Raw genomic sequence first — 17,180 nt, 5'->3', positions numbered from 1 at the left:
CAGATGGACAACTAGACTTTGAGGTTTAGGGCATGAGAGGCTATACCTGAAGAAGAGCCCCACTGGGACCCCAGCACAGAAGCAGGAAGGCCTAGGTTAAAAAGATACTAACATACCTTCTTCCAAGGGATAAAAACAGGGGCCAAAAAGCCCACCAGCATGGTAAAGGTATCTGAGGTCCTACAAATGCCAGAAGAGATCCCAAATGACTTCTATGAAACATTATGTGAAGCTTTCAGAGTTTATACTCCTTTTGACCCAGAAGCCTCTGAAAAGCAGCGCATGGTCAATGCTGCCTTTGTAGGATAGGCCCAAGGTGACATTAGACAGAAGCTCCAAAAATAGGAAGGATTCACCGGAAAGAACGCCACCAAACTATTGGAAATTGCCAACAAGATTTTTGTAAATCAGGATCGAGCTGCCAGAAAGGAGGCAGACCGAAGAATGAAACAAAAGGCAGCTCTCCTGGGCTTGGCCTTGGGGCAACCACCGCTTCTGAAAGGGCCCCCACAGAAACCACAAAGGATTCAGGAACAAAATAGAAGGGTGTCACTGGGACAAAATCAATGTGCCTACTGCAAAGAATTTAGACACTGGAAAAAATGAATGCCCCAACCACCAAAAAAGAAAACAAAAAACCTCCGCTCTACCCAGCTACTATTAACTAGAACCATCTGAGGCTGACCGGATCAGATTGGCAGGAGTGTACTCTGATTAGAAAAAACTGGGTTTATCCAACTATACCTCATGAGTCATTGTCAAAATAAAGGTAGGGAGACAGACAATAGACATGGACAACACTGGGGCCAAACACTCTGTGGTGACACACAAAGTGGCACCTCTGTTGGGTTGAGAAGTCATCATCATAGGAGTCACTGGGATGCAAACCTGAGGGCCATTTTGTGGTCCCCAACAACATCAGCTGAGGGGTCACCAAATAGTTCATAAATTCTTGTATCTGCCTGACTTCCCAGTTTCACTGTTAGGTAGAGTCCTCCAAGCCAAATTGGGTGTAAAAATAGCTTCACCTCCAATAGATAGACGTAATTGTGCCTAAACAAAAGGCCCAACCCATCATTTTGTCCCTGACATCAGAATTCCCTGAGAAGAGGAATGGAGATTACATACTTACTTCCCCTCCCAGTGAGCCAACAATGGCCCTTAAGCTAGAAGCTTAATTCCCTTCAGTTTGGGCAGAAGGAAACCTCCCTGATCTGGCAAAAAAAACCCAAAAAAACAAAAACAAACAAACAAAAAAAACCCACCCCTTTTAATTGACCTAAAGCCTGGGCGCAACCTATCAAAATACACCAATATATTGTCCCACAGGAGGCATGCGTGGGGATCCAGACATACTTGTACAGGCTACTCAAATGGTGACTTCTAAAACGATGTCAGTCCCCATGGAATACTCCCCTGCTGCCCCTGAAAAAGCCTGGGACCAATTATTACTGCCCTGTACAGAACCTAAGAGCCATTAATAAAGCAGTCATCACACTGCATTCCTAACCCATACACTCAACTAGGACTCATACCCTCTGAAGCAAGATGGTTCACATGTCTAGATTTAAAGGATGTCTTCTTCTGTCTCCAGCTAGTGCCAAATCGCCAACCCTTTCTTGGTTTTGAATGGGAAAACCTTACCACAAGGGCAAAGGATCAATTCACTTGGATCAGACTGCCACAAGGATTCAAAAATTCACCAATCTTATTCAGTGGGGCCCTGGCATCTGACTTAGCAAGGTTTCTGGGACAGGATGTGTCCTCTTCCAATATGTGGATGGTCTCTTGTTAGTCTCACAGAGACCCAATGCTGGGAGGGAACCAGGGCCCTACTCAGGCTACTAGTAGAGGTGGGATACCGGGTATCAAAGAAATAGGCACAGATTTGCCAACAGGAAATTAAATATTTGAGCTTCAAAATTACCCAAGGCAAAGGGATCCTGGGATCCCAAAGGAAATAGGTAATTTGTGCCTTTTTGGTTCCCACCACCCACCAGAAGGTCCGAGAGTTCCTGGAAGCAGCAGGATTCTGTAGGATATGGATCCCAGGGTTCTCAGAATTGGCCAGACCTCTATATGAGGCACTAAATGAGGAAGAAATGGCACCCCTTTTCTGGGACCCTAATCAAGAAAAGATGATCAAAACCATAAAAATAAAACTCATGAGCCTGGGGCTCCCAGATGTATCACAAATTTTAATCTGTTTCATATATGAAAGCAATGAGGTGGCCCCAGGGATTCTCACCCAGGCATTTAAACCTAGGCAAAGACCAGTGGAATAACTTTCAAAGCAGACTGACTCAGTTACATCAGGATGGCCACTCCGTCTGAGGGCCCTGGCAGCCACCACACTTTTAATCAAGGAAGCAGACAAACTCACACTGAGGCAAAACCTAAAAGTTAAAGTTCCCCATTCTGTTATTATCTTGATGGATGCCAGAGAACAACATTGGCTAAACTCATGCTCAAATGACAAATATCAGGGACTGCTATGTGAGAACCCATAAATAGGATTGGAAACCATAAAAACTCTAAACCCTGGTACTTTCTTGCCCATACAAGAGGGGCCCCCAGAGCATGATTATCTAGAAGTACTTGATGAAATCTATTCTAGACCATCTGACCTCGACAGGCCCTTGCAAAATCTTGACCTCATCCTGTACACTGATGACAGCAGCTTCATAAACAAAGGCAAAAGAGACACTGGTTATGCAGTAGTCTCTGATTTTGAGGTCATAGAGGCAAAGGCCATTCCACAGGGGTGGTCAGCCCAGAGAGCAGAACTGTGGGCCCTAATGAGAATACTAGAGGGGCGCCTGGGTGGCTCAGTCGGCTAAGCCTCCGATTTGGCTCAGGTCAGATCTCACGTTTGTGGGTTCGAGCCCCGCGTCAGGCTCTGTGCTGACAGCTAGCTCAGAGCCTGGAGCCTGCTTCCGGTTCTGTGTCTCCTTCTCTCTCTGCCCCTCCCCCTCTCAGGCTCTGTCTCTCTCTGTATCAAAAATAAATAAAACACTGAAAAATTTAAAAAAAAAGAGTACTAGAACTCAGTAAAGACAAATGGTCCAACATATACAGTGACTCATGCTATGCCTTCACCACTCTACATGTAGTTGGGGCTCTATACATGGAGAGAGGACTTTTGAGTGCAGGAGGAAAAGAAATTAAAAATCGGGAAGAAATCCTAAGGCTATTAAAAGCAATCTGGGAACTGAGAGAAGTAGCAGTCATCCACTGCAAGGGACACCAAAGAGAAAAAGACTCAGTGTCAGAAGGTAACTGAGGGCTGATGTTGCAGCTAAACAAGCAGTGGGAAAACAAACATCCTCAAAAATCATCCTGGCTCCGGAACTGCCCCCTTCCCTAAGATACACAATATAAGAAAAAAAAATAGGCACAACAGGCAAAAGGAGGCCAGACAAAAGAAGAGTCTATATGCCAGGGCAGCTAGCCCATCAGGTGGTTCTCCAACAGTATGATCTCACCCACCTAGGAAAAATCCTCCCTTGAAACCTTGAGCTGTTACTATGTATTTGCTCAACTCCCATCCCTCTGTGCCTTGATCTCTCAACACTGCCTCCTTTGTGCTCCAAATAACACCAAACAAGGCCCCTAGGGGGACTATGGAAATCCAACACTGTGGACAAATCAGGATTTGGAGGTGAACTTTATAGACATAAGACCCAGTGGAGGATACAGATCTCATCTAGTATTCATCTGCATGTTTTTAGGTTGGGTTGAGGCCTACCGGACACACACTGAAAAGTCAAGAGAAGTATCGAAGGCCTTGCTAAAAGATATCATTCCCAGACATGGAATACCATTAACCATAGGCCCAGACAATGGCCTGGCTTTTGTAGCCAAGGTGGTGCAACAAGTAGCCAAAATCCTGGGTACCCAATGGAACTCACATGCAGCCTACTGGCCCCAGAGTTCAGGGAAAGTGGAATATATGAAATGGACCCTTAAATCAGCCATGGCAAAACTATGTCAGGAAACTAACTTGCCCTGGCCAGATATACTATGCCTAGCTCTCCTCCAAATATGCTGTATACCCTGGGCAAAAATGGGATTTTCCCCATTCGAGGTCTTATATGGAAGGCCCCCTCCACTCGTCAAATTCAAGGGGAACCTGACAGAGCTAGGAAATTTAGAAATACAGAAACAACTAGAAGGATTAGGAAAAGCTGTATTTGAGAGACATAGATGGGTGACAGACAGAATACCTATTTTACTAGGAAAAACTGTCCAACCTGGCAAACCTGGGAATTGGGTTTGGATTAAAGATTGGAAAAGGGAACTACTCAAAACCTACCTAGAAGGGACCCTGTTGAGTTGTGCTAACCATGACCACAGCCCTCAAAATTTCAGGACTACTGTCTGGAACCACCATTTTTTAGTAAAGACAGCCCACCTGTCACCTGACAACCACTTGGAATGGAAAGTGACTGCTAACCAGAATGATTCTTTACAGGTCATCCTTAAGAAGATAGCAGACAACAAGCTGCCTGCAGCCAGCACCTGAGAATTCCATAACCAGAAGCTTGAGGAACTCACCAGGCAACTTAAATGGACCATAACAAATCCTTCTCTCTCAAATTTCATTGTCATCCCCTACATATTTCTCTTTCCATACTTGTTGCTATACTTTTGGTTGTAGGGCTGACCCAAGTTACTCCCACAGACTGGCGCCTCCATCACAAACTCCTATTAGCCTTCCTCTACTTACTAGTGTCAGGGTGCTTTATTCTCCTTATATGTATATGATCTGATTTGTGATTATTGTCCCTGATTTGAAATAAGAAATTTTCGGGAACCTATCCTAACAAAATAAAAATTTCTCCTGTTAATGCTGAGTTCTGTCATAAGAAGCGGTGCTTCTCCTCAATGTAATGATGACTGTTTCAAGACCTATTCCATGAGCTCCTCCCTTTCCCTTGCCCCAAATTCCTTAAAACAACTCCTAGGACAGGGAAGTACATCACATACACATATCAACATGAAAAATATTATCAATCTGCCTCACTTTGTTCCCATGATGGAAAACCTATTGGCAAGGAAGAAAGGCACCTTTGACAGGGAACCTCATGTTATAGGACTCCAGACAAATATACCTTCTGGACAAAACAAACCCACTTTGGATTGTCTGATGGAGGGGGAGTCCAAGACCAGGCTTATAAGGAGGCAACCCAACTGGAGGTACAAAATTCCACAAAGCAGACTGCCAAGGAGACCCAAATTTCCAAAAATCAGATGCCATGGGAGTTGTGACTAATTTCTGCTTATACCAGATTCTCCCACTGGAAACCCATTGTCTCCTCAACTCCTCTAACCTAAGTCAGCCAAGGACTGTTGGTTTTGTCTCCCTATACTCCCTTACATTATGAGGCTACTCCAGTTCCAGATAATGTAACCAATATGGCTATCCACTGCAACATGTCAACAGATGACATAACTGTCATAATAGGGCCTGTGGTTTCTGATATAAAACTAATAGGGCAGGCCTTTTTATGTTTTAAAGAGCCACAGGGAACAACCACGATACGTAACTTAACCAACAACTAATGCAACCAAATTGAGATATACAAACAGGTAAAAGCTAATAGTCACCCTGGTGCCTTTCCCTTGTGGGAATATTCTTTGTTTGTGGAACTAATGCTTATTTGTGCCTGCCTGCTAACTGGATGCAAATTTGCACCTTTGCATTCCTACCCCCTCACCCAATAAATATTCTCCCCAACAACCAATCCCTTATAGTTCCTTGGCTGTGCATACCTGGTTGAAATGAGCTATCTAAGCTATAGCTCTACTAATTGGGCTGGGAATCACTGCCAGACTAAGCACTGAAGTTGAGGAAGTAGCCTCATCTGTTTCCTTTTGCCAAAAACTACCCCAAGATCTGACAGATGACATAGAACAATTTGCAAACTCTTTGGTAACCCTATAAGTCCAGGTAGACTCCTTAGTAGCGGTATTACAAAATAGAAGAGGGTTAGACCTGTTAACTGCTGAGAAGGGGAGAAAATGTCTTTTCCTAAAATGAGGAATGCTGTTTCTATGTTAACCAATCAGGGATAGTTAGAGGTATGACCCAACAACTAAAGGAATGGATCGTCAAAGAGAGACAAGAATTAGCAGACTCATGGATCTCATGGAGCAGTATATGGAATCGAATCGAGCATCCTGGCTCCTTCCTTTAGTTGATCCTCCCCTAATGGACCTAGTGGGCCAAGTCAGCCCTCCTGTTTGGTCCTTGTATTCTTAATATGCTAACCAGGTGTGTCTCCTCTTGTCTAGAAGCTATAAAACTCCAGATGATGCTCCAATTGGACCATTCTAGCTGTTGCTATTCTCCTTTGGATGGTTAAGAACCCTAGGTGTCACATTTCCTCCCTTACACATCCCTGTCCAGCAGGAAGAAACCAGAACATCTTTGTCCTTTTTTCCATGGCAGCAAAGGGTTCCTTGGTCTCCACAAGCTCATTTTCTCCAAGTCTGCTGCAGCAGCTTGAGAATCAAGGCAGGGCATGGGAAGGGGGTGGGGGGGTGGGGAATGAGAAGGAAAGCTGGTAAAAATCAGATAAAAAGGGCCAGCCAGATGTCAGAGGCTGGATACTCCCTTTGCATGCTTCTGCAATCTTTCTTGTCTCTTCTACCAGCCCGCAGCCAGGAACCAGAAGCTTGTTTGTAATAACCTCGACCAACCCAGAAGCACATATGTATAGGAGACCAGTAAAACCCAAGCCTCATGCTCAGCCTTAGGAGGAGACTGCTGGGCTGGTACCGGTGGGAAATAAGCGGTCTTTTCTGATCCCCCGTGTGTGTGTTGCTTGTCCCTTCCTGGGCTCTGGGTATTTGCTGTAACAGTGCTATTAAAAATTGAACATTTTAGAAATGTTCGAAAACTGCTACAGAAACATCAATTATCCAGTAGTAAATACTAGAAGATAACCTTAACTATAGAGAACACAGATGAGAAAGTTTGCAAATATCCAGGAGGGACTGCACTTACTGTAGTGCCAGTAATACACCTGCCACACCTGCCCCCAAACATGGCAAATTGGAAGCAACAAATTAAAAAATTTGAAGGCACACCTATATTAGTAAAAGTGGTTTCTGAAAGCAACACAAGAGACAGAAATAGGATATAAAAATAATCCCTGAACTCAGCAAATAGACTAATGTGGAGGAACAAATTGTAGGATAAAAAAAAGAGGTTCTAGGAAAGAAAGTCTTCCAGATTTTGCTGTTAGTCCTCAAGGATTGGAAACATTGTAATGATGAAACTAAAGGCACCATCTCAATCTGCCTGTAGGACTAGATATAATAATTTTGCATGGCATCTGAAAAACTTAAAACTGTTGGGGTGCCTGGGTGGCTCAGTCGGTTAAGTCTCCAACTTAGGCTCAGGTCATGATCTCACGTTCCTGGGTTCAAGCCCTGCCTCAGGCTCTGTGCTGACAGCTCAGAGCCTGGAGCCTGCTTTGGATTCTGTGTCTCCCTCTCTCTCTCTCTCTCTCTCTGCCCCTCGCCCTCTCATGCTCTGTCTCTGTCTCAAAAATAAATAAAACATTAAAAAATTTAAAAATAAAAAAGAACTTAAAATTGTGTGTATCCATTTTTAAAATGGAATATTTTAAAATTTTCTTAATTCTGAATATATATCATTCAGATATGTCCTCCCTTTTTGTACTTCTTCTTATCTATTCTCACTGCAATATGTTTGGAATAAGACCTTCTTAGGATTGCTCTTGTTTGAGATCGATTTCCCATTGAAGGAAAGCCTATATTAATGAGTTTGTCAAGTGAGGGAGAGAGGAAGCTTTAGAGAGGGAAAAGGAGTCATCTAGTTTATCATAATATCCAGGCAAACTCACCCAGAGGCTAAGGATTCTACCTTGAGTTTTTGTTTTTGTGTTCTTTTTCGTGCTCTCACACCATGCAGCGACGCTTCTGGAGACCTGCACACATTTGGGCTCCCTCTCTGCCCTGACCACCTCTTCTCACTAGGGCTACCTAAAGATTTTTTTTTATTCCTATAATCTTAAATATGGTATGCTTAACTCTTATGGTTTTCAATGACACATTTCCTCATATCTCAGAGAAAGTGACAAATGCCATGTAGTGTACTGGGGTAGTAGTCAGGCACTAACTCTCCCTATTAAACATTTAGCTCTCTCTAGTTACAGCAATACAGTCTTGGATTAAAGCTCAGGACAGGAATGGTGTTTATAATCCCTGAGCTACATAGAAAACTTTAAAAAAAATTTTGTTCATATATTCAGGATATAAAAAGAATTGTCATTAAGAACAGTTAATATTAGCAGAGTGGTTAAAAAACACAGTGAAGCTAGTAAATCTGCCATTTATTAGCTGGATTACCATGGTCAAGTAATTTAATATCCGTGTACCTTGGTTTCCTTACTTATAAAATCAGCATAATTATAGTACGGACCTCCCAGGCTTATGCTGAGGATAAAATTAGTTAACACCTGTAAAATACTAGTATGAGTTCTTTTCTCTATGGTGTTGTGTTATGTCAGTGTTTGCTGTTCAGTTGAACTCCTAACTAGTCACTTATTTTTTTCAATTTTATAAAGTTTACACACTTAAGCTACTGATCCACATCATTTACTTAGCCTTTTGTTCTATTAATAAGTTTATTTTTCCAGGGGCACCTGGGTGGCTCAGTCGGTTAAATATCCGACTTTGGCTCCGGTCATGATCACATAGTTAGTGAGTTTGAGCCCCGTGTCAGGCTCTGTGCTGACAGCTTGGAGCCTGGAGCCTGCTTCGTATTCTGTGACTCCCTCTCTCTCTGCCCCTGCCCCACCCCCCGCCACTTGCACAGTCTCTCTCTCTCTCGAAAATAAATAAACTTTAAAAAATAATTTAAAATATATATTTCTCGTTCCAAAGTAGCCTAAGCTAAAGAGATAATTTGAGAAAGGAAAAGCTGAACTCTCCCCATTTCTATATTGATAATGTGTAATGAAAGATCTGTTAATTTTTGAGTTGTTTATTTAAAAAGTCCATGAGGGTGAGAATAATGTTAAAACACAACAAAACAAAAAACTGTTGGCTAAATCCTGTGCTAAATGTTTTGCAACTATTTAATTATTACAACAAATTTACAGTTGTTAAGATGAACTAAAGAGGCACAGGGATAACTCAGCTAACATTTCAAGTTCAGTAAATTGTACCATCTCAAGTTCAGTAAGTGGAAGGAATCTGGACTGGAGCTCAGGCAGGTGGATTCAAGAACCCTCTGCAGAGGACCTGGTGACTTCTCATTTATGAGAAGGAATGTTGCCCTAACTGTGGAGGCAGAAGATATTGTAGGGAGGTCAGAGGTACTAAAACAGGAAGATTTCCCCAGGAATATAGTATTTTCACAAAAAAATAATTGTTACAAATTAATATTTAAAGGGCTGAGTCTGGTAAAAATTTTTTGTTTGAAATATGATCCTGCCACATATCAGCTTGAGACTTTTACTACATGACTTAACAGCTCAAAATTTCAGGTTTGGGTCTGGTAAAATATGAGAAATAATTTCTCTATCAAGAGGCTATTTTAGGGATTTCTGGGTGGCTCGGTCAGTTAAATGTTCGACTTTGGCTCAGGTTGTAATCTCATGAGTTTGGACCCCATGTCTGGCTCTGTGCTGACAGCTCAGTGCCTGGATCCTGCTTCAGATTCTGTCTTTCCCTCTCAACCCCTCTCCCACTCATGTTCTGTCTCTTTCTCTCTCTCTCTCAAAAATAAATAAACATTATTTTTTTAAAAAAGAGGCCATTTTATAGAAAAGATAATGAAAAATACAAAGTATAGTGCAGTGTATATTATACAAAAAGCACTCCAATGATAACTATTATTATTTTTACGCTTACTGCTATTTTTCATAGTAATTTCTGTTCAGTTAAAAGAACATGTATAAGCGTGGAAATTGTTAGATCTGGTGGCAGAGGAAGTAAAGCTAAATAAAAGATCTCCAAATGGTCCAGCTATTTGTTCTCACATAATAATAAATATATCACACATATATGTATATAATATATATTCCATATATGTGTTAAATATACAGTGTCTTTATCATGTTAGTATCAAATTAAAGTTATGCTTGGGAACATGGTTACAAATAATTATTTTTGTTTGTATGTTGAATTTTGCCTGAAAATTTATTTACTTCTTGAACATTGAAAGGACATTCCCAGTATCTTTTATTAATTTCTAATTTATATATTTATATTTCATAGATTTCTCATTCTGATTTTTCTTTCTTTGAAAAGTTTTTAGGTATTATCTCTTAAAGTATATTTCTCTTCCTCTTTCTCTTCTGCTTTTCATGGATTCCAAATTTTGATTATAGATATGTAAGGCTTTTTCCCACTATATTTCGTTCCTGTCCATTTATAGTTCTCTGTATGCTTCAGCCTGAACTTACTTTCTCTCTTTTCTTTCTTTCATTTGTTCCTTCTTTCTTACCTTTCTTCCTTCCATTTTTCCTTCCTTTCTTAAGTTTATTTATTTATATTGAGTGAGAGAGAATGTGTGCTTTAGCGAGCATGTGCGAGCAGGCATGAGCTGGTAAGGGGTAGAGAGAGGGAGAGAGAGAATTCCAAGCAGGCTCCACGCTGTCAGTACAGAGCTTGATTTGGGAACCCTGAGATCATGATCTGAGGTGAAATCAAGAGTCTGATGCCTTGATTTCTGCCCATTTCTTCACTGGACTATACATTTTTCGGGTATGGAGTTTGGTGAGTTCCTTGTAGATTTTGGATACTAGCCCTTTTTCGGATATGCCATTTGCAGCTATCTTTTCTCATTCTGTTGGTTGCTATTAGTTTTTTTGATTGTTTCCTTTGCAGCTTTTCATCTTGATGAGGCCCCAATAGTTCATTTTTGTTCTTGATTCCTTTGCCTTTGGGGATGTGTCAAGTAGGAAATTGCTGTGATTGAGGTCAAGGAGTTTATTTCCTACTTTCTCCTCTAGGGTTTTGATGGTTTCCTGTCTCACATTCAAGTCCTTCATCCATTTTGAGTTTATTTTTGTGAATGGCATAACAAAGTGGTCTGGTTTCATTCTTTTGCATGTTGCTGTCCAGCTCTCCCAGCACCACCTGCTAAAACGGCTGCCTTTTTTCCATTGGATACTCTTTCCTGCTTTGTCAAAGATTAATTGACCGTACACCTGTGGGTCTAGTTCTAGGCTCTCTATTCTATTCCATTGGTCTATGTATCTGTTTTTCTGCCAATGACATACTGTCTTTATAATGACAGCTTTGTAGTAAAGGCTAAAGTCTGGGATTGTGATGCCTCCTGTTTTGGTTTTCTTCTTCAATGTTACTTTGGCTATTAGGGTTTTTTTTTTTTTTTTTGTGGTTCCATATGAATTTTAGGAAGTTTGTCTAGCTTTGAGAAGAATGCTGGTGCAATTTTGATGGGGATTGCACTGAATGTGTAGATTGCTTTGGGTAACAATGACATTTTAATAATGTTTATTCTTCTGATCCATGAGCATGGAATGTTTTTCCATTTCTTTGTGTCTTCTTCAATTTCCTTCATAAGCTTTCTATAGTTTTCATCAGACAGGTCTTTTACATCTTTGGTTAGGTTTATTCCTAGGTATTTTATAGTTTTTCCTGCAATTGTGAGTGGGATCAGTTTTTGATTTCTCTTTCTGTGGCTTCATTTTTGATGTATAAGAATGCAATCGATTTTTGTACATTGATTTTGTAGCCTGCAACTTTACTGAACTCATGGATCAGTTCTAGAGGCTTCTGGTTTAGTCTATTGGGTTTTCCATGTAGAGTGTCATGTTATCTGTGAAAAGTGAAAGTTTGACTTCATCTTTGCCAATTCTGATGCCTTTTATTTCCTTTTGTTGTGTGATTGCTGATGCTAGGACTTCCAGCACTACGTTAAACAACAGTGGTAAGATTGGACATCCCTGTCGTGTTCCTGATCTCAGGGGGAAATCTCTCAGTTTTTCCCCATTAGGGATGATATTAGCTGTGGGCTTTTCATAAATTGCTTTAATAATGTTTAAGTAAGTTTCTTCTATTCCGACTTTCTTAAGGGTTTTTATTAAGAAGGGATGTTGTATTTTGTCAAATGTTTTTTCTGTATCTATCCACAGGATCATATAATTTTTATCTTTTCTTTTGGTAATGTGATGTATTGCATTGATGAATTTGCATATATTGAACCAGCCCTGTAGCCCAGGAATGAATCCCACTTGATCATGATGGATAATTCTTTTTATGTGCTGCTAAGTTTGATTTGCTAATATCTTGCTGAGTATTTTTGCATCTGCATTCATTAAGGATATTGGCCTGTAGTTCTCTTTTTTGGTTGGGTCTCTGGTTTAGTAATCAAAGTGATATTTGCTTTGTAGAATGAGTTTGGGAGTCTTCCTTCCATTTCTATTTGTTGGAATAACTTGAGAAGGAGGGGTGTTAACTCTGCTTTAAATGTCTGGTAGAATTCCCCTGGGAATCCTGGGCTTTTATTCATTGGGAGAGTTTTGATAACTGATTTGATTTCTGCACTGGTTATAGGTCTGTTCAAATTTTCTATCTCTTCTCGTTTGAATTTTGATAGTGCATGTGTGTTTAGGAATTTGTCCATTTCTTCTAGATTGTCCAGTTAGTTGGCATACAATTTTTCATAGTAATCTCTGATGGTTGCTTGTATTTCTGAGGGATCAGTTGTAATAGATCCATTTTCACTCATGATTTTGTCTGTTTGGGTGTTCTCTATTTTCTTTCTGAGGAGCCTTGCGAGAGGTTTATCAATTTTGTTTATTTTTTCAAAAAACCAACTCTTGGTTTCATTGATTTGTTCATATGCTGTTTTGGATTCTACACCATTTATTTCTGCCCTGATCTTTATTATTTCTCTTCTTCTGCTGAATTTGATGTGCTTTTGCTGTTTCCTTTCTAGTTTCCTTAGGTGCTCTGTTAGATTTTGAGTTTGTGCCTTTTCTAGTTTGTTGAGATAGGCCTGGATTGCAATACACTTTCTTCTCAGAACTGCCTTTGCTGCATCCCAGGGACTTTGGATTGCTGTATTTTCACTTTCATTTGTTTCTATATATTTTTTTAATTTTTTCTCTAATTGCCTGATTCACCCAATCATTCTTTGGTAGGGTGGTTTTTAACCTCCACATTTTTGGAGTTTTTCCAGACTTCTTCCTGTCGTTGATTTCAAGTTTCATAGCATTGTGATCTGAAAGTGTGCATGGCATGATCTCAATTCTTTTGTGTTTATGGAGCGCTGTGTTATGACCCAGTATGTGATCAATCTTTATGAATGTGCCATGTGCACTCGAGAAGAAAGTGAATTCCCTAGCTTCAGGATGCAGAGTTCTAAATATATCTATTAATTCCAACTGTTCCAGTGGGCCATTCTGGCCCATTGTTTCTTTAGTTATTTTCTGTCTGGTTGACCTATCCATTGCTGTCAGTGGAGGATTAAGGTCACCTGCAATTAGCACATTCTTATCAGTAAGATTGTTTCTGTTTGTGATTAATTGTTTTATGTAGTTGAGCACTCCCGAATTTGGCATATAGATATTTATAATTGTTAGCTCTTACTGATGGAGAGACCCTGTAATTATTATATAATGTCCTTCTTCATCTTTTGTTACTGACTTTATTTTAAAGTCCAGTTTGTCTGATATATCTATGGCTACTCCAGCTTTCTTTTGGTTTCCAGTAGCATCATAGATATTTCTCCATCCCCTTACTTTCAATTTGAAGAAGTCTTTAGGTCTAAGGTGAGTCTCTTGTAGATGTCAAATAGATGGATTTTGGTTTTTGATCCATTCTTTTATCCTTTGTCATTTGATTGGAGCATCCAGTCCATTTACATTCAGTGTTATTATTGATAAGCGTAGGTTTAGATTGTGTTCTCTATAGAGTTCATGTTTGTAGTGGTGTCTCTGGTACCTTGTATTCTTTGCAGCATTTCCCTCACAGGATTTCTTGTACAGCTGGTTTGGTGGTGATGAATTTTCTCAATCTTTGTTTATTTGGGAAAACCTTTATCTCTCCTTCTATTTTGAATGATAGGCTTGCTGGATAAAGAATTCCTGGTTGCATATTTTTCCTGTTCATCTCATTGAAGATTTCCTGCCATTCCTTTCTGGCCTACTAAGTTTCAGTATATAGGTCTGTAACCACTCATAGGTTTACCTTTGTATGTTAAAGCCCTTTTATCCCTAGCTGCTTTCAGAATTCTGTCTTTATTTTTATATTTTGCCAGTTTCACTATGATATGTTATGCTGAAGGTCTGTTCAGGTTACGTCTTAGGGAAGTTCGGTATGCCTCTTGAGTTTCAATGCCTTTCTCTTTCCCCGGTTTGGAGAAATTTTCATCTATAATTTGATCAAGCAGCCCTTCAGGACCTTTTTCTCTTTCTTCCTTTTCAGGAACTCCTATGATAAGGATATTGTTCTGTTTGATTGTATCACTCAGGTCTCGAATTCTCCTTTTGTGCTCCTGTATCAATTTCTCTCTTTTTTTCTCGGCTTCCTCTTTTGGTATAACTGTGTCTTCTAATTCACCTATTCTCCTCTCTCCTTCTTTAATCTGTGCATTGGCAGCCCCCATTTTATTATTCACCTCATTTATAGCCTTTTGAAGGTCCCTAGTCTGGGTATCAATAGCTTTTCTGATGGTTTTTTCAAGCACAGCGATTAATTTTATGACAATTGTTCTAAATTCTTGTTCATTTATATTGTTTATGTGTGTTTTAAGCAGTTCTGTGGCTATGATTTCTTCCTGAAATTTCTTTAGAGGAGGGTTCTTTCATTTCATCATTTTGGCTAGCTTTCTGTCTCTTGTCACTTTTTTAAATTTTTTTTAAAATTTTTACTTTTGAGAGACAGAGACAGACAGTGTGAGCAGGGGAGGGTCAGAGAGAGAGGGAGGCACAGAATCCAAAGCAGGCTCCAGGCTCTGAGCTAGCTGTCAGCACAGAGCCTGACCCGCGGCTCGAACCCATGAACTGTGAGATCATGACCTCAGTTGAAGCCTGATGCTTAACCGAATGAGTCACCCAAGTGCCCCCCTTGTCATTTTTAAAAACTCATTCTGTACTGTGTGCCTCTTAGTATTGCTCTATTAAAGGAGGCTCTTTGTCCAGGACCTGTCATTTCAGGAGATGTTCTTTTAATGGTGTCTCTCGGTTTCTCTTGTTGTGTCTCTAATTAATATATTTCCCTACTCAGTGATATTTGAGACTTTCCACTATCTGTGCTTTGGCTTGTTTCTTGAGGTAGCCCTGAAAAGGAAAACAGGCATATAACCACAGGGAACACAAGCACACAAACGCACTGACAGATCAAGTAAACAAGCAAACCAAATGGAAATGGAAAAAAAAAGGAACAAGAAAAAAATGAGAGGACAGGAAAGGAGAAAAAAAAAGTTGAAGGGACAGAGAAAGCCAAAGATAAAGACAGTCTGAAAGCATAAAACCTGCGGAGGGGAGAGATAAGAGTGAGGTAAGGGGAAAAAAATCTGGATGGTAAGAGCTGATCTAATCACAGCAGTGCATAAATGTTGATCTTTCCCAGACTCCAAGGGGGAAAGGGCGAAAAGGAGGAAATAGGAAAATAGAGAAGAGAAAACAAGGGGAAAATTATAAAAATTTAAAAAATAATAAGAAAAGAAAAAAATTGAAAAAAGTAAAAATAGTAAGAAAAGAAGAATCCAGCTCTCCAGTGCAGATGGGCGTGGTTTGATGTAGGGAGGGAGGGTCTCAGGGGCTGGTCTTTGAGGCCCCGCCTTAGTGGTTGCTGGAAGAAGAAAGAAGAATGGCGGCCCTGCCAGCCTCACTCAGGCCATGCGTTGCCAGCTACTCTCTTGAGTCCAAACTCCCTGTGCCGTGGACTGGTTAAATTGTTTCTGTTTTCTAAATTTCACCAGGCTTCCAAATCCTAATCCACACATATTAATGCTTCTGCCACCGTTAAAATGATCTCCCGCAGGCAGGCAGCTTTCTGGCCTGGATTGCATTGGCAAATTGGGGATCCTGCTCTTCCCTTGGCTCTGCCTGAAGTTGGCAGGCTGCTGAGCCCACAGGAGAACAAGCCCGCTGAGGGGGATGGATTTCTCTCCCCGCGCCTACCTGCTACACACGGAAAGTTTGTCTCTCCGCCGTGGGCTCAGGTCTCTCTTCTCCAGAGCTCACAAGGCAGTCCCGCGCAGCGCCCTGCACAGCTGGTGTGCACGCGGCCCTCCACAGTTCTGGGCCACCCTGCACGACTGCATGTGAGGCCCTGGACCATGCTGTGCCGTGTCTGGACACGTGGCTCTCTGTGGGCCGGGCACTACTTTCGGGGCACTCTCTTTCCCGGCTCCACTTTGAGCTGGCACTCCCTCCCTCAGAGTCTCTGATCCCAGTTCCCATTCACTCAGGCATCCATGAGGCTGATATCAATAAGGGTCTGCGCATGCACCTCTGTTCTTGGAGATCCGAATATTGAGGCTTTTAATTCTTCTCAGTGTGATAATTGCGGGCATTCAGAGGTAACAATGTTCCCTACTTCTCCGCCATCTTGCCCCCTTTGGTCTGGATTCTCTTTTTTAATAAATTTTTATTCTCAGAAAAAAAGTGTATTTTAGCATCTGTGGTAGACTAAATACTGACTCTCCAAAGATATTCATGCCCTCATCCCAGAATTTTGAATATATTATTTTACATGGTAAAAGGGACCTTGTAGATGTGATTATAATTCTTGAGAAGGGTATGTTATCCTCTATCATTTGCATAGGCACAAAGAAATCACAAGAGTATGAGAAGGAAGCAAAAAGTCAGAAGGGGAAGCCAATGAAAGGACAGAAGCAGAGACTCAGGTGTTGTGGACATAAAATCTCTTTTAGAGACTGAAAGAGGCAAAGGAATGATTCTCTCCTGAAGTCTCTAGAAGGGAAGTGACTGATACATTGATTTTAGCCCCATAAAACTGATTCCAGACTTCTGATCTCCAGAACTATGAAATAATGAATTTGTGAAGTTTTAAGCTTATATATGTTATGAAGCTAACATATATAACAATTTTCTTAAACATATTTATTTATAAAAAATTAATTTTAAATTTGTATTTGATAACCACAGTCATTGGATCCTCAACGAGTCAATTTATATTATCTATATTCTCTGAGTTTTGCC

This window comes from Suricata suricatta, chromosome 1 (assembly GCF_006229205.1).
Source record: "Suricata suricatta isolate VVHF042 chromosome 1, meerkat_22Aug2017_6uvM2_HiC, whole genome shotgun sequence".
In the NCBI taxonomy this organism is placed as follows: domain Eukaryota; kingdom Metazoa; phylum Chordata; class Mammalia; order Carnivora; family Herpestidae; genus Suricata; species Suricata suricatta.
The sequence above is the reverse complement of the archived record's forward strand: the minus strand, read 5'-3'. Positions refer to the sequence as shown.